The sequence below is a fragment of the Cherax quadricarinatus genome, chromosome 14 (assembly GCF_038502225.1).
Source record: "Cherax quadricarinatus isolate ZL_2023a chromosome 14, ASM3850222v1, whole genome shotgun sequence".
In the NCBI taxonomy this organism is placed as follows: Eukaryota; Metazoa; Arthropoda; class Malacostraca; order Decapoda; family Parastacidae; genus Cherax; species Cherax quadricarinatus.
The window spans coordinates 30,450,738-30,475,749 of NC_091305.1; the positions used below are offsets into that span (position 1 = coordinate 30,450,738).

The window sequence follows — 25,012 nt, forward strand, 5'->3', positions numbered from 1 at the left end:
TCTATGTGACTTGGATGGATATGATAGTAGGAGATGGCTAGGCCATCAGACAGTGCTCTAGTAGCCATGTCGATGTTGGAGAAGGCTAGCTTGATCATTGTAGAGGCGTTGGGGATTTTGGTGATATGTTCAATCGACGCCGAGGTATTTTGTTCCTTGATAGAGGTCTTGAGATCCTCAGTCGATAAAGAAGTGACGAGTTTGTCCAGCCGTTTGACGAAAACGGAACGTTTTGCCAGCAAAAAAGGTGAAGGGGAGATGGTGAACTGTCGGTCTCTGAGGGTTTTCATAGAAGTGTCGGCGATCAGCTTTGAGGCTTCATAATAATCAGTACAGATGACGACGAATGAGTCTTTTGTCGAGTGGATGGCTGTAAATTTAACCTGTAGGCAAGTCTTTACAGTGGCAGCAAGGGCAAGTTTAGCAGAGTCATTTATTACTCCATTGTTGGGTTTGATCCTTACACGGTTTGCAAACATCATGAAGGAGTAAGGCAGCGCTGGTATGATGATTATAGGTTCCCCTCTCCGACGGGGATCGAAGGAACACTTCTTGAGGTGAGGAGCGACTGTGTCTTACGATGGTGTGTTTGGAGTTGCTACTGCAACTAACCCATCAATTTGGGTAGGACCTACTTCCACTGGGGAATCCCGCCTGCCAGTGACTATGTCGTCTGCTACACGTCGAATGAACGAACGAAAGTTCAGGTAAGATCCCAAATGGGATGAGCGGGGAAGACAGGACAGACGAAGAATAGTGCTGGAGAGGAGTGTTCTTAGTCATAGAAATAGAGCCAGGGCTTAACCCAGCAGCGAAGGCGATCGTGGGACAGATATTGAGAAGAGAAATTCAGCCTCTTCTGTTGGGACTCCGGTGGGGTGAGCGGGGAGGAAGGGACATGCGACGTTTAGCGCTTGAGAGGAGTGTAGAACTGAGCCATGTCTTAACCCAAAAGCTAAGGCAAACGTGGGTCAGTGAATGGTACCTGTCATAGAAGGTACCTGTCAGCGAATCCAAGGTTATTTGTAAATAGGGTTAGGAGCAGGATCACGCAAGGAGTAGAAAAGGTTGTGTTGGTTTGTGGGTCTGCGAATGTCTTCGTCAAGGAGAGAGGTCCAGTAGTCATGTCGTGTCTCAAGTTTGTCTATCTGTCTGTCACTGAGCGTCTTCCAGTACAGATTCAGCACAGGGATGTCTAATTGGGCATGGAGAGACTCGCTTGTGGCGAAGTCCTCCCATCTGACATCTAGCACCCAGTGCAGCGCCTTGTTCTGGACCCGCTGCAGTTTAAGTAAGTTTGTTTTTGCTGCAAGAGAGAGGGCTAGAGGAGAGAAAGTTATCAGAGGACGTATTAGGGATTTGTAGAGGTGTAGTTTGGTGCGTTGAGAGGCATGTTTCAGCTTGTAGAGGCCCACAAGGGCCTTACTAGCTATTGCATGCCTTGAGTGAATGTGTCCGTGTACACGAAGAAGGTAGTCAAGATTAACGCCAAGGACAGTGACAGATTGTGTTATGGGGATGTAAGTGCGGGTGTCAGCTGTTCTGAGCTCGACAGGTAATGGAGGATCACGTTTCCTGTAGTTAAAATACGTAATGCTGGATTTAGCTGCATTGGTTTTGATCCTCCATTTTTGTTCCCAGATGGCTATCCTGTCGACCTCATTTTGTGTTTTGTGTGTGAGTGTATGTATATTGGCATGAGTGATAAGCTGTGTAATGCCGTCTGCATAGGCTAGTGTGATGGAGTTGTGGTATACAGGTGTTGGAATGTCGTTAGTGTGTGAAATGTAGAGGGTAGTGGAGAGGACAGATCCCTGGGGTACTCCGGCATTTAGTGTGAAGTAGTCAGAGTAACAGCCTTGGAATTTTATTCTCATGGTACGGCCATCTAGGAAGTTGCAGAGGAGTTTACAAGTAGTGACAGGCAGGTTAAAGTTAGTGCAGAGTTTGTACTTGAGCCCTTCGTGCCAGACAGTGTCAAAAGCTTTTTCAATGTCTTTTGCAACCAGGGCTGTCCTGTTTCTTTGTTTTGTGTTTATGTGGATGTAGTTGAGAATGATAATGGCATCCTGTGTGGATCTGTGTGTTCTGAAGCCAAACTGGCCATCAGAAAGTAGAGAATTGTGTTCCAGGTATCTGCGAAGGCGATGATTGATGAGTTTTTCAAAGAGTTTTCCTAAAGTTTCGAGGAGGCTGATAGGGCGATAGTTTCTAAGGTCAGAGTGGTCTTTATTGGGTTTAGGAAGGAGGATAGCAGTAGCAGCTTTAAAGAGGGAAGGGAAGTATCCAGAGGCAAGGGAGGCATTGAGGAGGTTTGTGTAGGCAGTAATGATAGAGTCAGGAAGGTGTTTCAGGATTATATGGTTTAGGCCAGAGGCACCAGGGGCCTTGGGAGGAAGGTGTCTGAGGAGAGTTTTAACGTCTGTGTTGGTGAAAGGAGTGTCAAGTTCTTGGGAGGAGGTAAGAGAGTCCAGATGGATGTGGCTGTCTGGTGTTGTTTCATATGTGTGTGTGTGTAGTGTTCCAGTGTTCTATGTTCTGAATGTGTTGGATAGCGTTAGGGTGGGGTGGGTGAGGGTGGAAGATGTTCTCCCAGATGTGTTTGAAGATGTTAGTAGCAGCCTGCAGGTCTGAGATGTGTGTGTTGTTGTGGGTGATGTGTTTGAATTTGTTGGTGGGAGTGGTGCCTCTGATTTTTTTGATAAAGTTCCAGAAGGCTTTGGTGTTTTTGATACACTGTTTGTCTGCTTGTAGTATGAGCTGTGACCAGTGATTGTTGTGGTCTTGATCTAGACTGTGTAGAATGTTGTTTCTGAAGTAAGTGAGATCTAATCGGACTTGATTAAATCTGTGTGTGTTGTAGAGAAAGCGGTTGTGGTAATAGATAATTAGTCTTCTTGTTCTGATTGAGGGTTTGAAGGAATAACGAGTGGTGTGGGTTTTCTTTGGTATTGCGGTGTTGGCTGCTTGTGTAATGGTGTCTTGGATGAGAGCAAGTTGAGTGTCATTGTCAGAGATGGGTTTGTTGTTGTAGTCATAGGTGAGGTTAGTATTATCTATGTGCTGTTTGAAGGCATCCCAGTCAGTGTTCTTGTAGGAGAAGGAAGGTGTGGCCGGGATGAGGTTAGGGTTGGAGGAGATGTGTAAGATGACGGGAATGTGATCAGAGCCTGTAATAGGACCAGGTGATATGTAGTGTTGAAAGAGAGAGCTGGCTCGGTTTGCCAGAATGATGTCAGGTTTGCCTTGGCCATTGTAATTGTAGAAGGTGTTGAAGTCTAGGCCAAGGTGAACTAGGTGTTTGTGGTTTGTGAAGTTGAGTAATTGGTGACCAAGTTGGTTGTTACCGGTGTGATGAAAGGCGGTGTGTTTGGCATTCATATCAGCTAGTAGGTGTGTTGGTGTAGTTGAAGACTAAGGAAAGGTCATGTATGTTGAGAATAGTGTTTGGGCGAGCATAGGTGGTGAAAAAGATAAAGGGGCCAAGGTGGGTGTGTATTCTGACTGCAAGACAGTGTTGTTGTATAAAAGGGATTGGGAGAAATTCGTGTTTTATGTTGGAGTTGACAAGGATGGCAACCCCATCGTGGGGATCATAGGGGGACTGTAGTGCAGTATAACCATAATGGTGGATACGTTGAGGGGCTTTGAGGCAGGTACTGTTTAGCAAAACAATATCTGGCCTCTCTGCTTCAAGGAGCTCGGCCAGTAGGTGTCTAATTGTAAAGTAAGAATGTACGTTGAACTGAATCACCTTAAACATGATTTAATGGTTTCGTCATAGCAAAGTTAATGTCGGGGGAGGAGTTTGGATTAAAGCCCGTGATAGTGGTGCCATCAGTGGATGTGTGTTTGTAGGTGCTACAGACCCGTTTCCTGGAGGGGGAGGAAGAGATGGATCTGTTTTTATGTTCTTTGGTCTGTCTGGCAGAAGTTGGGGCAGGTTTAGGTTTGAGTGGATTTTGTCTGGAGGAGGTGGAGTTGGACCTGGATGAAGTTTTGGTTGTGGTGCTGGAGTGGGCGAAGGTGGATGCAGAGGAAGTGGAAGCTTTGGTAGGGGATGAGGAAGAGGAAGCTATGGTAAGGGATGAGGAAGTGGAAGCTAAGGTAAGGGATGAGGAAGTGGAAGCTTTGGAAGGGGAAGAGGAAGTGAGTAAGGAAGTGAGGGGAGGGGTGGTCTTATCAGCAGCAGTAGGGGTGTTGGTGGGAGGTGTAGAAGTAGTGAAGAGGGGTAGGGGAGGAGGAGAGCTGGTGGGAGTAGGAAGTGGGTGGGTGGGAGAGAGGGAGGAGGGAGAGGTTGTAGGAGGCTTAGAAGAGAAGCAGGAAGGAGGGAAGATTGTCAGCAGACAAGATTAGGTTAAGGACATGTGAGTAGTCTGATTGGTAAGCTTGAGAGATTACCATCGCAGAGTGGGCAGCAGTGGCGAGTTGACAGTTAGTTTTGTAGTCTAGTGTGGGTGTAGGTGTAGAAGGAGAAGTGCTTGTAGTCTGTGTGTTGGTGTTTGATGTGTGTAGAGTAGAAGAGGTAGACCAAGTGTGTGGGGAGGCCCAGGCATTGGGGGTAGGGGAGGGAGGTATGGAAGGGGAGGGAGGTGCAGGGAAGGGGTTGGGGAGGGAGGGAGGGTGGCTAGCTCTGAGAGAGGAGAGAATGTGCTTTCTAGAAGGGCAGGAATTTGCAACTGCAGTGTGTGACCCGCCACAGAACATTTAAGGGGGAGGTTGCAAGTATTCCAGAAGTGGCCAGTTACTGAACATCTGGAGCAGACTTGTGTAGATGTGCATGTGTTTTTGTCGTGGCCGAATTTGTAGCATTTAAGACATTGTGTGATTGGGTGGAAGTTCGGAGTGAAGAGAGTGTTTGGAGGAATGCGGATGGTCTTGGCAAAGATTCCTTGACTGAAGAGTGTAGAGGCATCAGCAGGAGTAGAACAGCGTATTTTGAGAATGGTAGAGTTTTCGGGTTTGTAAATATAGTCAACAGAGACTTTGTTCTTAGTACTGATATCTTTTATTAAGTCTTCTTTGTCTGTGTCATAGGCTGTCAGGAGAGAGTAGTCTACGTGTTTAGCAATGACTGTGCTTTTGGCACGGTGCTCAGGAGTCCAAATAATGGTGAAGCTTGCGTTGAGAAGTTATTGTCTGGTATCGGTTGAGGTGTACGTTTCGTAGGAATGTTTGTCAAGAAGGAGTTTGAAGCCTGAGTTGGTTTTGAAGACTTTAAGTTGAGGTGCACCAGTGATCTGATATAATAAATTTTCAGGACAGACAGTGGCATCAGGATTAGAGAATTTGAGGTTTAGCGAGAAGGAATTGGATTTAGAAGAAGCAGAGGCAGGTGTGGGCGGTTGGGGGAGAGTAGAAGGGGGGTGGGAGGTGGAAGGCAATGAAGGCATCGTCTAATTACGAAAAGATGAAATTGGCGGTGACAATCGGCTAAAAGTGAGAGTACTCAGCTAGGCAAGTACGTGTAAGTAGACTCATGTACTTGCCTGGTGCAGGACACTGAGGAGGTGAACTGTAGCTTGATGGAGCACTGTATATCCTGAGTGGCTGTATGGCTTGCAGTCAACAGGCGAAGAGAATTCAGGCAGCAACTTGCTTCCTGCCCTTGGGTAGGCAGCCACCGACGCACCAATCCTGATGGTGGAGAGGAAGACGAAGGTCCAGCAACCACTACTCTAAGCGAAGTCTCTCCCAATACGGGGTAATTCGAGAGAGGCGAGATCGTCGATGCTGGCGCTTATACGTATAGGCGTCAGTGAAAGGGATGTGTAGCAGACGAGGGCATAGTCACTGGTAGGCGGGATTCCCCAGTGGAAGTAGGTCCTACCCAAATTGATGGGTTAGTTGCAGTAGCCGTGAAGAAGGTGATGTAGGTGTCCTCTGAACCAAGATTCCATGATGTTGCAGTGCCTGACAAGTTGTGCAAGACAGGTATACAATACCGACAAGATGAAAGTTAAGACACTTTTGCAACATCTGGTTATCTTTATTGTAGACGTTTTGCCATCCAGTGGCTTTATCAATACAGTTTCTTGGACATAATAAGAAATCAGAAGAACTATATACAAAAGATGAGGTAGTCAATCCCTCAGCCTTGGAGGTGGTGTTTAGAGCACCGTGGTAGTAGAGATTCTGAAGCATAGGCGAACGAACGAACGAAAGTTCAGGTAAGATCCCAAATGGGACGAGCAGGGAAGACGGGACAGACGAAGAATAGTGCTGGAGAGGAGTGTTCTTAGTTGTAGAAATAGAGCCATGGCTTAACCCAGCAGCTAAGTCGATTGTGGGACAGACATTGAGAACACACATAGCAGGCTCTTCTGTTGGGACTCCGGTGGGTGAGTGGGGAAGTGTGGACAGACGAAGAATAGTCAGTGAGAGGAAGGTCTTGAGTTGTAGATGAAAGAGCCAGGGCTAAACCCAGCTGCATGGCACTGTGAGGCAGTGTAGAGAGGGCATGTTGAGGACATAGAGGAGAGAGCAGACTGCAGACAGTGCTTGCTGGCTGATATGCTTCAGGCTGAGGTGAAGAGCTGGTTTGGACATCAGGTGTCGGGAGGCTCACGTTGTGTGTTGTGTGTTTGGCTACACTTCTCTGGTGATGGAGCCACTCTTGAGTCTTTTGAAGTCTCTCTTGGACATGTGGAATAGTTGCATTCTTAGGTTGGAGCAGTTCAGATTCGTCACCAGGTAAGATAGTGCGTTTTCAAAAGGAATTTGGTGAGGTTTGGTGCATGTGTATTTAACAGCTCCCTCTTTCATTAAGTGGAGCATATCAGCTGTGCTCATTTCGGTTGGGAGGTTGGGGGTGGTGTAGAAGGTTAGAGACCCATTATAGGCTTGGCTTAGGTAACAGTTGCCTATGGTTTCTTCTTCGGTTACTTCTTCGACTACTACTTTGTCGTCGTCCGAGGGTTGTTCATTATGTTCTGGTTGTAAATTTAACCTGTAGGAAAGTCTTTACAGCGGCAGCAAAGGCAAGTTTAGTAGAGTCATTTATTACTCCACTGTTGGGTTTGATCCTTACATGGTTTGCAAGCATCATGAAGCAGTAAGGCAGGAGCTGGTATGATAATTATAGGTTCCCCTCCCCGACGGGGATCGAAGGAACACTTCTTGAGGTGAGGAGCGACTGTGTCTTGATAAGATCGTCGATGACCACAGGCAAGGAGACTGGCGCTTATATAGGCGTCAGTGAAAGGGACGTGTAGCAGACGAGAGCATAGTCACTGGTAGGCGGGATTTCCAAGTGGAAGTAGGTCCTACCCAAATTGATGGGTTAGTTGCAGTAGCAACTCCAAACACACCATCGTAAGACACGGTCGCTCCTCACCTCAAGAAGTGTTCCTTCAATCCCTGTCGGGAGGGGAACCTATAATCATCGTACCAGCGCTACCTTACTCCTTCATGATGTTTGCAAACCGTGTAAGGATCAAACCCAACAGTGGAGTAATAAATGACTCTACTAAACTTGCCCTTGCTGCCACTGTAAAGACTTGCCTACAGGTTAAATTTACAGCCATTCACTCGACGAAAGACTCATTCATCGTCGTCTGTACTGACGATTATGAAGCCTCAAAGCTGATCGCCGACACTTCTATGAAAACCCTCAGAGACCGACAGTTCACCATCTCCCCTTCACCTTTTTTGCTGGCAAAACTTTCCGTTTTCGTCAAACGGCTGGACAAACTCGTCACTTCTTTATCGACTGAGGATCTCAAGACCTCTATCGAGGAACAAAATACCTGGGCGTCGATTGAACATATCACCAAAATCCCCAACGCCTCTACAATGATCAAGCTAGCCTTCTCCAACATCGACATGGCTACTAGAGCACTGTCTGATGGCCTAGCCATCTCCTACTATCATATCCATCCAAGTCACATAGAACCCGAACATTCCGCCCACATCTCGCCATGCTGGACCTGCTACTCCTATCACCACTTAATGCCTGACTGCCCTCTGAAAGGAAAGAAGTACTGCACAAACTGCGGTAAAGACGGCCATGACTTCAAGGAATGTTCTACTACCACTACCTCTCCTACCTGCCTCAACTGCAAGGGTACTCACCACACCCTTGCAGCAAAATGCCCTCTACGTAAAGAATTCCTGTCTAAGAAAATCATTGAAGAAACCAAGAAGAACAACCCTAAATTGCCAACATACGCCGCCATTGCAAAAATTCAATCAGATACCACCGAACTCCTTCAAGCTACACAACAATCATCTCCACCCAGCCAGTCCCTCTCTGCTCTTCCTGATGCTGGTCCATCCAAGGTGCTATATTGTATGATGTATGCACACCTCACTAATGCTGCAAACCCTGGCTCATTCAACACAACAATCAATGAACTGTTTCGCCTTAACAACATGCCAAACTTCAACTTTCCAGACTTGCCACCATCACAAGACCTCCTCAAGCTAATTCCAGACATTGTTAACTTCACCTCAACCCCTGGTCCTACTCGTATCTCTGACCAAGACTCTACTCCAGAACCAACACCACCGTCTACTGCCACCTTTCACCACCCACCACCTGCCCAACAAACCACAACCGACCAACACTCCCTGCCTCCTCTCAACACAGTCACAGAAGACGAAATAGTACCAGAACATTATGAATAACCCTCGGACAGCGACGAAGTAGTAGTCGAAGAAGTAACCGAAGAAGAAACCACAGGCAACCGTTACCTAAGCCAAGCCTTTAATGGGTCGCTAACCTTCTACACCACCCCCAACCTCCCAACCGAAATGAGCGCAGCTGATATGCTCCACTTAATGAAAGAGGGAGCTGTTAAATACGCCTGCACCAAACCTCACCAAATTCCTTTTGAAAACGCACTATCTTACCTCGTGACGAATCTGAACTGCTCCAACGTCAGAATGCAACTATTCCACATGTCCAAGAGAGACTTCAAAAGACTCAAGAGTGGCTCCATCACCAGCGAAGTGTAGCCAAACACACAACACACAACGTGAGCCTCCCGACACCTGACGTCCAAACCAACTCTTCACCTCAGCCTGAAGCATATCAGCCAGCGAGCACTGTCTGCAGTCTGCTTTCTCCTCTATGTCCTCAACATGCCCTCTCTACACTGCCTCGCAGTGCCACGCAGCTGGGTTTAGCCCTGGCTCTTTCATCTACAACTCAAGACCTTCCTCTCACCGACTATTCTTCGTCTGTCCACACTTCCCCACTCACCCACCGGAGTCCCAACAGAAGAGCCTGCTATGTGTGTTCTCAATGTCTGTCCCACGATCGACTTAGCTGCTGGGTTAAGCCCTGGCTCTATTTCTACAACTAAGAACACTCCTCTCCAGCACTATTCTTCGACTGTCCCATCTTCCCCGCTCATCCCATTTGGGATCTTACCTGAACTTTCGTTCGTTCGTTCGCCTATGCTTCAGAATCTCTACTACCACGGTGCTCTAAACACCACCTCCAAGGCTGAGGGATTGATTACCTCATCTTTTGTATATAATTCTTCTGATTTCTTATTATGTCCAAGAAACTGTATTGATAAAGCCACTGGATGGCAAAACGTCTACAATAAAGATAACCAGATGTTGCACAAGTGTCTTAACTTGGAACTGATATTGGCACTGATATTGGTACTGTTGGCGCTGATGTTGGCACTGATGTTGACAATGATGCTAACACTGATTTTGAAACTGATGTTGACATTGATGTTGACGCTGACGCTAGCACTGATGTTGACACCAAAGATGAAACTGATTTTGGCACTGATGTTGGCACTGATGTTGGCACTGATATTGACACCAATGCTGGCATTGATGTTGACTGATGTTGAATCTTATGCTAACACTGATATTGGTACTGATGTTGACACTGACGCTGGCATTGATGTTGACTGATGTTGACTCTGATGCTAACACTGATATTGATACTGATGTTGGCACTGATGTTGACACTGATGCTGGCACTGATATTGACACTAATGCTGGCACTGATGCTAGCACTGATGTTGAAACTGTTGGGACTAATGTTGGCACTGATATTGACAATGAATGCTGGCACTTATGCAAGCACTGATGTTGAAACTGATATTGGCACTGATGTTGACACTGATGTTGGCACTGATATTGACACTGATGTTGAAACTGATGTTGGCACTGATGTCGACATTGATGTTGGCAGTGATATTGACACTGATGTTGGCAGTGATATTGACACTGATGTTGGCACTGAAACTGGTAGTGTTGGCACCGATGTTGGCACTGATGCTGGCACTGATGTTGACAATGATGCCAGCATTATTTTTGAAACTGATGTTGACATTGATGTTGACACTGATGCTGGGACTAACACTAGCACTGGTGTTGACACTGATGTTGACACTGAAGTTGGCACTGATATTGACACTGATGTTGGTACTGATGTTGACTCTGATGTTGGCAATGATATTGACACTGATGTTGGCAGTGATGTTGGCATTGATGTTGACACTGATGCTAGCACTGATGTTGAGACCGATGTGGACACTGATAATGGCACTGATGTTGACACTGATGTTGGCACTGATATTGACACTAATGTTGGCAGTGATATTGACACTGATGTTGGCACTGATATTGGTAGTGTTGGCACTGATGCAGGCACCGATGTTGGCACTGATGCTGGCACTGATGTTGACAATGATGCCAGCATTGATTTTGAAACTGATGTTGACATTGATGTTGACACTGATGCTGGGACTAATACTAGCACTGATGTTGACACTGAAGTTGGCACTGATGTTGACACTGATGTTGACACTGATGTTGGTACTGATGTTGACTCTGATGTTGCCACTGATATTGACTTTGATGTTGGCAGTGATGTTGGCATTGATATTGACACTGATGATAGCATTGATGTTGGGTATTACAACCCAGGGACAATAAGGCCTGTTATCCTGGGTGTAAAGGGGAGTGTGGAGCAGAACAAACACAGTTGAATGACTTTGAAATATATTTTCTTCACCAAGAGCAATGTGAATATTTACAACAATGTACACTATATACAGTTTGAAAATGCATGTGTACAACACGGTTTAGGCGAGGCCAAGACACAACCTGGAGACAGATTGGACAACCGTGCTCAACCAGCTCTAGTATGGAAATGACAAGGGCGGACAGGCGGATGGTGCCCACAACACCTCTGCAATTGCCAGAACTATCTTCTCATTGGCCGAACCTGGGTACTGATCGAAAGACGGGGCCCCATCATTCGATCCCTAGTACTGGTTCGCTGGTTGGGGAGATAGCCTTTCAATGAGGGTGTGTACATGCACCGAATAAAGGTTTCGTACTCTTTGCATGCCACACCCCCACCCCGAGTGGGCTCAGGAATAGGCTCCCACCTCCCATTGGTAACCTTGCCGCCATGGCACCATATACTGGGACTGCCTTTCCTCTCAACCATCCAACTCTTATATAGAGCTCAGCTTTATTTGCGACATAAAGCCAAACCCTGAACTTAGAGCGAGACAGCAGACAGTAGGGCTAGTGTAGGTCCAAGGCACGAGTGGGTGGTAGCCCGCACCCCCTCACTGAAAAAGAAAAACCCGACAACATATATTAAGGGAGAAAAAAAAGAGCTATAAACCAGTTACCACAGGTCCCTAACACATCCTAACCTAATACATATAACATCTAGACTTGATAGAGAGTCTGCCAACTTATTTTCTTTACCAGGGATATGTTTTACCCTGATTTTATAGGGCTGTGGCCTGATTGACCACCTCATAATTCTTGTGTTGTGATTCTTCATGTTTTGAAGATAAATTAGAGGGTTGTGGTCGGTGTAGGCTGTGACCACATGCGAAGTCTGGCCCACACATATATCGAAGTGCTCCAAGGCCATTACCACCACAAGGGTTTCTTTTTCAGTTGTTGAGTAGGCCCTCTGGGGTGGCTGGAAGTTCACTGAGAAGGCCACAGGCTGCAGCCCCTCGTCCCCGTTTTGCAACAGTACTATTCAACCCCAGACTCGCAAGCATCAACCTGTAATGAGAAAGGTTTGGAGAAGTCTGGAGACAAAAGAATGGGTGCAGTACACAATAATCTTTTTGCTTTCGTAAAAGCATTTTGACATTCTGGGGTCCAATTAAAGGGAACTTTGTGGCCCGTAAGAGAGGTAAGAGGGGCTACAGTATCTGAATTTTTTTTACAGAATCTAATGTAAAACCCTGTCATGCCTAGGAAACGTTGAAGAGATTTCCTATCATGGGGAATTGGGTAATCTTTAATAGCAAGAACTTTAGCAAATTTAGGGGCAACTTTGCCACTACCTATTTCATGGCCCAGAAAAGTAACAGTAGCCTGGCCAAAGGAAGACTTAGATAAATTAACAGTCAAATGGAAACTCTGGAAGGTCTCAAAGAGAGCCTTAAGCCTAAACAGGTGTTGATCCCAAGTATCAGACACCACCACTATGCCATCTAAATTAGCTGCCGTGTCTTCAAGTCCTTTAATAGCCTGATGGATAAGTTTCTGGAATGAAGAGGGGGAGTTTTTCATTCCGAAGGGGGTAACTGTACGTATATTGATAATGATCTCCTGGAATTATGAAGGCAGAGATTTCCTTCGCCTTATCCATCAAAGGTACCTGATAGTAACCTTTAAGGAGATCTAACTTTGACACAAAAGTAGCCTTACCCACAAAGTCGATTACATCATCCAGACGAGGAAAAGGGTAAGCATCTATGATTGCGACCTCATTCACCTTACAGTAGTCTATACACATGCAAAAACCTTCATCAGCTTTTTTAACAAGGATGCACGGTGAAACCAATGGACTAGGTGACTCCTCCACTAATGCATGCTCTAACAAATTCTACCTCCTGCTGAAGTAGCTTCTGTTTCTCAGGATTAGCTCTGTAGGGGAGAGTTTAATAGGTTTAGAGTTTCCCACATCTATGTCATGATAACCTAATGTACATTTTTCGGCACATCCGAAAAAACATCAGAGTATGATTGTAGAGGCACTTATTACTTGAATTTCAGATAGCCCCACCATTAAAGGAGGACAGAGTATGGAAGCTTGACATTAATTTCAGAAATATAGTGCAAAGAGTCAGAGTCGTCCTCAGAGGTAGAGGACAGAGGCATTACTGGGACTTTATCTGGTGTATGAAAAGTTTTCATTTGATTATTGTGGTAAGTTTTAGTTTTTGAGGTCTTATCAAGGGGAGATACCACATAATTTACATCAGATAGTTTACTTACAGCTTGCATAGGTCCCGTAAATCTAGCTTTCAAGGTGTGGCCAAGTGTAGGTTCCTGTACCAACACCTTGTCGCCTGGATGGAAGGAGCAGAATTGTGCATTTCTGTCATACCTCCGTTTCATCTTGTTTTGAGCTTCCTGTAAGTTAGCCTTGGCTAACTGATGTGCCACCTGCAACCTTGAAGATGAGTGGGGGTGGATATGACCTACTTTGCTGCATAGGAAGCAGACGACAGGCTTGACCTTAGCTCCCTGCTGACGTAACTGGTGTCGCTCTGGTTACTGTTGTCGAGTTGCACCATGTTGAGTGGTTTGTCGCTCACCAGGTTGACCGTAAGTTGAGTAGTATAGCTCACCAGGTAACTTGGCTGATGTAGACATTCTCCTTCCGGCTGGCACTTCATCCTCCAATGTTGACGATCTCTGCTCATGCCAGGCTGTTGAAAAGAGAGATGGGACCGCTCGGACAGGGAGCGGTTGGTTTCGAAGGTATCAGCCAACCTGGCTGCCTCTAATGTAGTGGTTAAGACATGATCCTGCAGAAAGACTCTAACCTCTGGTTCCACAGACTCCAGCAGGTTATTGACTAGGATGTGCTGCACGAGATCATGGAAGTAGGTGACACCACTTGCTTTATATCAGCTGGTAAAAGCTTTGGTCTGCTGTTGCACAAAATCAACCAGAGATTGACCAAGCTGTCGTCTGCCTAATTTGAACAACTTCCTATACTTAGCTGGGATGCATTGGTAGGCTCCAAGGACTGTGGTCTTCACCACCTGATAGTTACAGAACTCAGTGTCATTTAACACTGATGTAATTTCCTGTGCCTTACTAAGAAAAGCTGTATGCACCAAAGATGCCCATTGCTGTTCTGGCCACCTCAAGGCTCGAGCCTGATTTTCGAAAGTTTCGAAAAATTGTCTGGGTTCTGCCTCACTGAAGCGGGAAACCAGCTGTACTGCTTTCTGTAAACTAAAGTCACTTACAGCTTGAGAAAACTGCCTTCTTTCTTTTTCCCTATCAAATTCTTCCTTGCCATATACCCCCTGTTCCCTAGTCTGCTCAAGATTGATTTTCGCTGGCTCGAGTGCCAATGCAGATTCAACTTCAGACAACCCTGTCGCATGAGACTGACGATTTTGCTCAGTTGATGCATCATTTTCCTCCTGTGAGAACAATGGGGTTTTATTCCTGGGAGGAGTTTGATGTGCCATCTCCTCTTCTCGAAGTTTGATACTTATAAGAGTACGAAGCTGTGCAACTGTGAGATTGCGTTCATAATCAATGTCAGTGGAACGAGCAGTTTGCCAACAGTGCTGTAGAGAAAATTTAGACAAGTTTAATAAAGTGTATTCAGACACTAGACGTTTGACTCGTCTGGGCGGCATATGCCAACATAACACGCTATTTGTAATACACGCTTTGCTATGCACAGTACAACTGCAGAATACTCGTACCCCAACGTAACACATTATTTGCAATATACGCTTAGCTATGCACAGTACAACTGCAGAATATGCACATACAATAGCAAGGCTGATAAACAACAGCAAAGCCGACTGCAAAATATTCACACAACAGCAAGATTGACCATAGCGAAGCAAGGATAATGAACAAGCCAATAGCAAGCTGTCAACGATCATACAATAGCAGGCTGATCATAAAACACAAGGCTGACACGCAAGGTTTCGTAAAGTGTTGGCAAAGCTAACGCAATGCCAGACAGCAAGCTACACATTGTTCCTGCTCCAGCGTCACTCTAGGCTCAACTCGTGCTCTAAGTCCAGCTCCAGCTCCAGCTCCAACTCCAGCTCCTGGACAAGCCCCCATATTACAACCCAGAGACTATAAGGCCTGTTATCCTGGGTGTAAAGGGGAGCGAGGAGCAGAACAAACACAGCTGAATGACTTTGAAATATATTTTCCTTCAAGAGCAGTGTGAATATTTACAACAATGTACACTATATACAGTTTGAAAATGTATGTGTACAACACGGTTTAGGCGAGGCCAAGACATAACCTGGAGACAGATTGGACAACCGTGCTCAACCAGCTCTAGTATAGAAATGACAGGGGCGGACAGGCGGCTGGTGCCCACAACACCTCTGCGATTGCCGGAACTATCTTCTCATTGGCCGAACCTGGGTACTGATCGAACGATGGGGCCCCATCGTTTGATCCCTAGTACTGGTTCGCTGGTTGGGGAGATAGCCTTTCAATGAGGGTGTATACATGCGCCAAATACAGGTTACATACTCTTTGCATGCCACATTGGCACTGATGTTGGCAGTGATGCTAGCACTGATATTGGCACTGATGTTTGCACTTACACTTGCACTGATGTTGGCACAGATGCTGGAACTGATGTTAGCATTGATGTTGGCACTGATGCTAGCACTGATATTGGCAGTGATGTTGGCACTGCTGACATTGATGCTGGCACTTATACTAGCACTGATTTTGGCACTTATGCTAGCAATAATGTTGGCACTGATGCTACCACTGATGTTGACACTGATGCTTGCACTGATATTAGCACTTATGTTGACATTGATGCTGGCATTGCTGTTGACACTGATGTTGACTGATGTTAACACTGATGTTGACTCTGATGCTAACACTGATATTGGTACTGATGTTGGCACTGATGCTGGCATTGATGTTGACACTGATGCTGGCACTGATGTTGACACTGATGTTGACTCTGTTGCTAACACTGTTATTGGTACTGATGTTGGCACTGATGCTAGCACTGATGCTAGCACTGATGTTGAAACTGATTTTGGCACTGATGCTGACACAGATGCTGGCACTGATATTAGCACTGATGTTGGCACCTGATACTAGCACTGTTGGCACTGATGTTGGCATTGATTCTGGCACTGACATTGGCACTAATAACACTGATGCCAGCACTGATGTTGGCACTGATGACACCGATGTTGGCACTGATGGCACTAATAATGCTGATGCTGGCACTGATGTTGACACATATTGGCACTGATGTTGGCACTGATGTTTACACTGTTGACACTGATTCTAGCACTGATGTTGACACTGATGTTGGCCCTGATGCTACCCTGATGTTGACACTGATGTTGGCACTGAAGTTGACACTTATGCTTGCACTTATGTTGGCACTGATGCTACCACTGATGTAGACACTGATGTTATCACTGATGCTAGCACTGATGTTGACACTGATGTTGGCAGTGATGCTGTCACTGATGTTGACACTGATGTTGGCACTGATGCTAGCACTGATGTTGACACTGATAGCACTGATGCTAGCACTGATGTTGACACTGATGTTGGCACTGATGCTAGCACTGATGTTGACACTGATGGCACTGATGCTAGCACTGATGTTGACACTGATGGCACTGATGCTAGCACTGATGTTGACACTGATGTTACCACTGATGTTGACACTGATACTGCCACTGATGTTGACACTGATGGTACCACTGATGTTGACACTGATGTTGACACTGATGCTACCACTGATGTTGGCACTGATGCTAGCACTGATGTTGACACTGATGTTGACACTGATGTTGGCACTGATGCTACCACTGATGTTGACACTGATGCTACCACTGATGTTGGCACTGATGCTAGCACTGATGTTGACACTGATGTTGACACTGATGTTGGCACTGATGCTACCACTGATGTTGACACTGATGTTGACACTGATGCTACCACTGATGTTGGCACTGATGTTGGCACTGATGCTAGCACTGATGTTGACACTGATGTTGACACTGATGTTGGCACTGATGCTACCACTGATGTTGACACTGATGTTGACACTGATGTTGACACTGTTGGCACTGATGCTAGCACTGATGTTGACACTGATGCTACCACTGATGTTGACACTGATGTTGGCACTGATGCTACCACTGATGTTGACACTGATGTTGGCACTGATGCTGCCACTGATGTTGACACTGATGTTGGCACTGATGCTTGCACTGATGTTGACACTGATGTTGGCACTGATGCTAGCACTGATGTTGACACTGATGACACTGATGCTAGCTCTGATGTTGACACTGATGTTGACACTGATGCTAGCACTGATGTTGACACTGATGGCACTGATGCTAGCTCTGATGTTGACACTGATACTACCACTGATGTTGACACTTATGTTGGCACTGATGCTAGCACTGATGTTGACACTGATACTGCCACTGATGTTGACAGTGATGTTGGCACTGATGCTACCACTGATGTTGACAGTGATGTTGGCACTGATACTACCACTGATGTTGACAGTGATGTTGGCACTGATGCTACCACTGATGTTGGCAGTGATGTTGGCATTGATGCTACCACTGATGTTGACATTGATGCTGCTGCTGATGTTGACACTGTTGTTGGCACTGATGACACTGATGCTGGCACTAATGGTGGCACTAATGCTAGCACTGTTGACACTGATGTCGACTCTGAAATTAGCACTGATGTTGGCACTGATGTTGACACATTCTATGACTGATGCTGGCACTGATGTTGGCACTGATGCTGACACTGATGCTAGCACTGATGCTAGCACTGATATTGGCACTGATGTTGACACTGATGTTAGATCTGATGTTGGCTCTTATGCTGACACTGATGTCGGCACTGATGCTAGCAGTGATATTGGTACTGATGTTGACACTCATTCTGACACTGATACTAGCACAAATGTTGGCACTGATGCTTACACTGATGCTGACACTGACGTTGAAACTGATACTAGCACTGATTTTGGCACTGATGCTGACACAGATGCTGGCACTGATATTGGCACTGATGTTGAAACTGATGGTGACACTGATGCTTGCACTGATACTAGCACTAATGTTGGCACTGATGGTGGCACTGATGTTGACACTGATACAAGCACGGATCTTCGCACTGATGGTGGCACTGAAGTCTGATTTTGGCCTGGAGGAGCTCCCGTCATCTTCCGTCCAACAACACTACCTTTGCCCTCCCATAGTCAACAACACACTCCCTCCCTCTGTGAACAACACACCCCTTCCCCTAGTGAACAACACACCCCTTCCCCTAGTGAACAACACACCCCTTCCTCAGTCAACAGCACATCCCCTCCCTTAGTGAACAACACCCCCCCCTTCCTCAGTGTACAACACACCCCTTCCCCTAGTGAACACACCTCCTTCCTCAGTCAACAGCACATCCCCTCCCTTAGTGAACAACACACCTCCTTCCTCAGTGAATAACACACCCCTTCCCCTAGTGAACAACACACCTCCTTCCTCAGTCAACAGCACATCCCCTCCCTTAGTGAACAACACCCCCCCCCTTCCTCAGTGAAAACACACCCCTTCCCTTAGTGAACAACACACCCCCTTCCTCAGTCAACAACACACTCCCTTCCTTCACCAACAACACCCCCCTTCCTCAGTCAACAGCACACCCTCTTCCTCAGTCAACAGCACATCCCCTCCCTTAGTGAACAACACCCCACTTCCTCAGTGTACAACACACCCTTTCCCCTAGTGAACAACACACCCCCTTCCTCAGTCAATAACACACTCCCTTCCTTCATCAACAACACCCCCCTTCCTCAGTCAACAGCACACCCTCTTCCTCAGTCAACAACACACCCTCTTCCTCAGTCAACAACACACCCCCTTCCTCATTCAACAACACACCCCTTCCCCTTCTGTTATCGCTACACAGCGGTTTACTGCCGAGCTTTCTTGAAGGTTACTAGAAGGGGTAACGTAAGTTGCAGAGATACGGCCGTAGACTAGACTTTATTTACTGAAAAATGGGTACACAGCGGGCAGAGTGAAGAGGTGACTGAAACCCAGTCTGTGGAGGGGAGGTTGATGAACCCATGAGGGTAGGTCGTGGAGTGAGGCCGGATGGCCTTCACATCTCACTGACCTGGGCAGGCCTAGAGAGGGCAGCACTGCAGTGCCATGGGATATGAACCTTGCAGACAGCATAGGCTGTCTAGCATACAGTAAAGGCTATATACACAAGCGAACAACTCACCCCCTTCGTAAGTCAACAACACACCCCCTTCCTCAGTCAACACACCTCCTTGCTCAGTCAACAACACACCCCCTTCCTCAGTCAACACACCCCTACCTCAGTCAACAACACACCTCTTCCTTAGTCAACAACACATCGCCTTCATCAGTCAACATGACATCCCATTCCTCAGTCAAAAACACACCTCCTTCCTCAGTCAACAACACATAACTTCCTCAGTCAAGAACACCCTATTCCTCAGTTAACAGCACATCCCCTTCCTCAGTCAGCAACACATCTTGTTCCTCAGTCAGCAACACCCCCCATTCCTTAGTCAACAACACCCCCTTCCTCAGTCAACAACACCCCAATTTCTCAGTCAACAACATCCCCCTTCCTCAGTCAACAACATCCCACTTCCTCATTCGAGAACACCCCATTCCTCAGTCAAAAACACACCTCTTACCTCAGTCAACAACACCCCATTCCTCAGTCAACAACACCCCACTTTCTCAGTCAACAACATGTCCCTTCCTCAGTCAACAACACCCCCTTCCTCAGTCAACAACACACCCCCTTCCTCAGTCAACAACACCCCACTTCCTCAGTCAACAACACCCCACTTCCTCATTCGAGAACACCACCGTCCTCAGTCAACAACACATCCTCTTCCTCAGTCAACATCATCCCCCTTCCTCAGTCATCAACAGCACACACAACCTCTGGCTTCCTTCTGTCATCAACAGCACACACAACCCCTGGTTTCATTCAGTCATAAACAGCACACACAACCTCAAACTTCCTTCAGTCATCAACAGAACACACAACCCCTGGCTTCATTCAGTCATCAACAGCACACACAACCTCTGGCTTACTTCAGTACATCAACAGCACACAAAACCTCTGGCTTCCTTCAGTACATCAACAGCACACACAACCTCTGGCTTCCTTCAGTACATCAACAGCACACACAACCTCTAGCTTCCTTCAGTCATCAACAGCACACACAACCTCTGGCTTTATTAAGTCATCAAAAGCACACACAACCTCTAGCTTCCTTCAGACATCAACAGAACACACAACCCCTGGCTTTATTCAGTCATCAAAAGCACACACAACTTCTAGCTTCCTTCAGTCATCAACAGAACACACAACCCCTGGCTTCATTCAGTCATCAACAGCACACAACCTCTGGCTTCCTTTAGTCATCAACAGCACACACAGCCTCTGGCTTCCTTCAGTCATCAACAGCAAACACAACCTCTGGCTTCCTTCAGTCATCAACAGCACATACAACCTCTGGCTTCTTCAGTCATCAACAGAACACACAACCTCTGGCTTCCTTCAGTCATCATAAGCGCACACAACCTCTGACTTTCTTCAGTCATCAAGAACACACACATCCTCTGACTTCCTTCAGTCATCAACAGCACATACAACCTCTGGCTTCTTCAGTCATCAACAGCACACAACCTCTGGCTTCCTTCAGTCATCAACAGCACACACAGCCTCTGGCTTCCTTCAGTCATCAACAGCAAACACAACCTCTGGCTTCTTCAGTACATCAACAGCACACACAACCTCTGGCTTCCTTCAGTACATCAAGAGCACACACAACCTCTGGCTTCCTTCATCAACAGCACACACAACCTCAGGCTTAATTCACTCATCAACAGCACACACAACCTCTGGCTTCCTTCAGTCTTCAACAGCACACACATCCTCTGGCTTCCTTCAGTCATCAACAGCACACACAACCTCTGGCTTCCTTCAGTCTTCAACAGCACACACATCCTCTGGCTTCCTTCAGTCTTCAACAGCACACACATCCTCTGGCTTCCTTCAGTCATCAACAGCACACATAACCTCTTGCTTCCTTCAGTCATCAACAGCACACACAACCTCTTGCTTCCTTCAGTCATCAACTGCACACACTACATCTGGCTTCCTTCAGTCATCAACTGCACACACTACATCTGGCTTCCTTCAGTCTTCAACAGCACACACATCCTCTGGCTTCCTTCAGTCTTCAACAGCACACACATCCTCTGGCTTCCTTCATTACATCAAGAGCACACACTACCTCTGGCTTCCTTCATTACATCAAGAGCACACACTACCTCTGGCTCCCTTCAGTACATCAAGAGCACACACTACCTCTGGCTTCCTTCAGTACATCAACAGCACACACAACCTCTGGTTTCCTTCAGTACATCAACAGCACACACAACCTCTGGCTTCCTTCAGTCGTCAACAGCACACACAACCTCTGGCTTCCTTCAGTCATCAACAGCACACACAACCTCTGGCTTCCTTCAGTCATCAACAGCACACACAACCTCTGGCTTCCTTCAGTACATCAACAGCACACACAACCTCTGGCTTCCTTCAGTCTTCAACAGCACACACAACCTCTGGCTTCCTTCAGTCTTCAACAGCACACACAACCTCTGGCTTCCTTCAATACATCAAGAGCACACACAACCTCTGGCTTCCTTCAATACATCAAGAGCACACACAACCTCTGGCTTCCTTCAATACATCAAGAGCACACACAACCTCTGGCTTCCTTCAATACATCAAGAGCACACACAACCTCTGGCTTCCTTCAGTACATCAACAGCATGCACATCCTCTTGCTTCCTTCAGTCATAACAGCACACACAACCTCTGGTTTCCTTCAGTACATCAACAACACACACAACCTCTGGTTTCCTTCAGTACATCAACAACACACACAACCTCTGGCTTCCTTCAGTCATCAACAGCACACACAACCTCTGGCTTCCTTCAGTCATCAACAGCACACACAACCTCTGGCTTCCTTCAGTCATCAACAGCACACACAACCTCTGGCTTCCTTCAGTCATCAACAGCACACACAACCTCTGGCTTCCTTCAGTCATCAACAGCACACACAACCTCTGGCTTCCTTCAGTCTTCAACAGCACACACAACCTCTGGCTTCCTTCAGTACATCAACAGCACACACAACCTCTGGCTTCCTTCAGTCTTCAACAGCACACACAACCTCTGGCTTCCTTCAGTCATCAACAGCACACACAACCTCTGGCTTCCTTCAGTCTTCAACAGCACACACAACCTCTGGCTTCCTTCAATACATCAAGAGCACACACAACCTCTGGCTTCCTTCAATACATCAAGAGCACACACAACCTCTGGCTTCCTTCAGTACATCAACAGCATGCACATCCTCTTGCTTCCTTCAGTCATCAACAGCACACACAACCTCTGGTTTCCTTCAGTACATCAACAACACACACAACCTCTGGTTTCCTTCAGTACATCAACAGCACACACAACCTCTGGCTTCCTTCAGTCATCAACAGCACACACAACCTCTTGCTTTCTTCAGTCATCAACAGCACACACATCCTCTTGCTTCCTTCAGTCATCAACAGCACACACAACCTCTGGCTTCCTTCAGTCATCAACAGCACACACAACCTCTTGCTTTCTTCAGTCATCAACAGCACACACATCCTCTTGCTTCCTTCAGTACATCAACAGCACACACAACCTCTGGCTTCCTTCAGTACATCAACAGCACGCACATCCTCTTGCTTCCTTCAGTCATCAACAGCACACACAACCTCTTGCTTTCTTCAGTCATCAACAGCACACACATCCTCTTGCTTCCTTCAGTCATCAACAGCACACAACCTCTGGCTTCCTTCAGTACATCAACAGCACACTCAACCTCTGGCTTCCTTCAGTACATCAACAGCACGCACAACCTCTGGCTTCCTTCAGTACATCAACAGCACACACAACCTCTGGCTTCCTTCAGTACATCAACAGCACACACAACCTCTGGCTTCCTTCAGTACATCAACAGCACGCACAACCTCTGGCTTCCTTCAGTACATCAACAGCACACACAACCTCTGGCTTCCTTCAGTACATCAACAGCACACACAACCTCTGGCTTCCTTCAGTACATCAACAGCACACACAACCTCTGGCTTCCTTCAGTACATCAACAGCACACACAACCTCAGGTTTCCTTCAGTACATCAACAGCACACACAACCTCTGGCTTCCTTCAGTCATCAACAGCACACAACCTCTGGCTTCCTTCAGTACATCAACAGCACACACAACCTCTGGTTTCCTTCAGTACATCAACAGCACATGCATCCTCTTGCTTTCTTCAGTCATCAACAGCACATACAACCTCTGGCTTCCTTCATTCATCAACAACACACACAACCTCTGGCTTCCTTCAGTCATCAACAGCACACACAACCTCTGGCTTTGTTCAGTACATCAACAGCACTCACAACCTCTGGCTTCTTTCAGTCATCAACAGCACTCACAACCTCTGGCTTCCTTCAGTTATCAACAACACACACAACCTCTGGCTTCCTTCAGTTATCAACAACACACACAACCTCTGGCTTCCTTCACTCATCAACAGCACACACTACCTCTGGCTTCTTCAGTCATCAGCAGCACACACAACCTCTGTGGCTTCCTTCAGTACATCATCTCTGCTACAATGTAACACAATTTTGATCTTTGTGGTTTGTAAAACATAAACCAACTCCTTCATTGACTGTTGTAAGCTTCAAGTAAGAGCAGTTTGTATTGAAAGAAAAATTACAAATAAATCTTATATAAATATTAAAGAAACACTCAGTAAAGATTCGAAAATATATTGCATATCAATATTTATATACATGCAATATAAAAGTACAAACAATTAAAGAAATAAGATTGATGGACAATAAGGAACTCCAAGAAGTACAGTGGACCCCCGCATAGCGACTTTAATCCGTGCAAGAGGGCTGATTGTTATGCGAAATGATCGGTATGCGAATGAATTTTCCCCATAAGAAATAATGGAAATCAAATTAATCCGTGCAAGACACCCAAAAGTATGAAAAAAAAAATTTACCACATGAAATGTTAATTTTAATACACACAAACTGAAAAAGGCATGCACAATTACATGACACTTACTTTTATTGAAGATCTGGTGATGATTGATGGGATGGGAGGAGGGGAGAGAGAGTGTTAGTGTTTAGAAGGGGAATCCCCTTCCATTAAGACTTGAGGTGTCGAGTCCTTTTCTGGGGTTACTTCCCTTCTTCTTTTAATGCCACTAGGACCAGCTTCAGAGTCACTGGACTTCTTTCGCACAACATATCTGTCCATAGTGGCCTGTACCTCTCGTTCCTTTATGACTTCCCTAAAGTGTTTCACAACATTGTCAGTGTAATAATCACCAGCACGGCTTGCAATAGCTGTGTGAGGGTGATTTTCATCCATGAAGGTTTGCACTTCAAGCCACTTTGCACAGATTTCCTTAATCTTTGTAGTAGGCAATTTATTCAATTTCTCTCTCCCCTCCTTCGAACCAGTTTCCTCAGGTCTGGCCTCTTGCTGTTGAAGTTGATCTATCAGCTCATCAGTGGTTAGTTCTTCATTGTCCTCCTCCACCAACTCTTCCACATCATCCCCACTAACCTCCAACCCCAAGGACTTTCCCAATGCCACAATGAATTCCTTAACTGGCATAATCCTCTCAGGGTTAGCCTCAAACCCTTCAAAATCCCTTTTGTCTACACATTCTGGCCACAGTTTCTTCCAAGCAGAGTTCAAGGTCTTCTTAGTCACTCCCTCCCAAGCCTTACCTATAAGGTTTACACAATTGAGGATATTAAAGTGCTCTCTCCAAAACTCTCTTAGAGTCAGTTGAGTTTCTGAGGTCACTACAAAGCACCTTTCAAACAGAGCTTTTGTGTAC

The 25,012-nt window shown here is 46.3% G+C and overlaps 2 protein-coding genes across 5 annotated transcripts in view; both read left to right on the plus strand.

The window, feature by feature from the left end:
- The window catches only part of LOC128696308 (synaptic vesicle glycoprotein 2C-like), a 494,702-nt gene that overhangs the window by 185,067 nt on the left and 284,623 nt on the right, over positions 1 to 25,012 (plus strand). The window lies entirely within an intron of this gene.
- Positions 1 to 25,012, plus strand: part of LOC138852687 (uncharacterized) — a 335,885-nt gene that overhangs the window by 26,250 nt on the left and 284,623 nt on the right. The window lies entirely within an intron of this gene.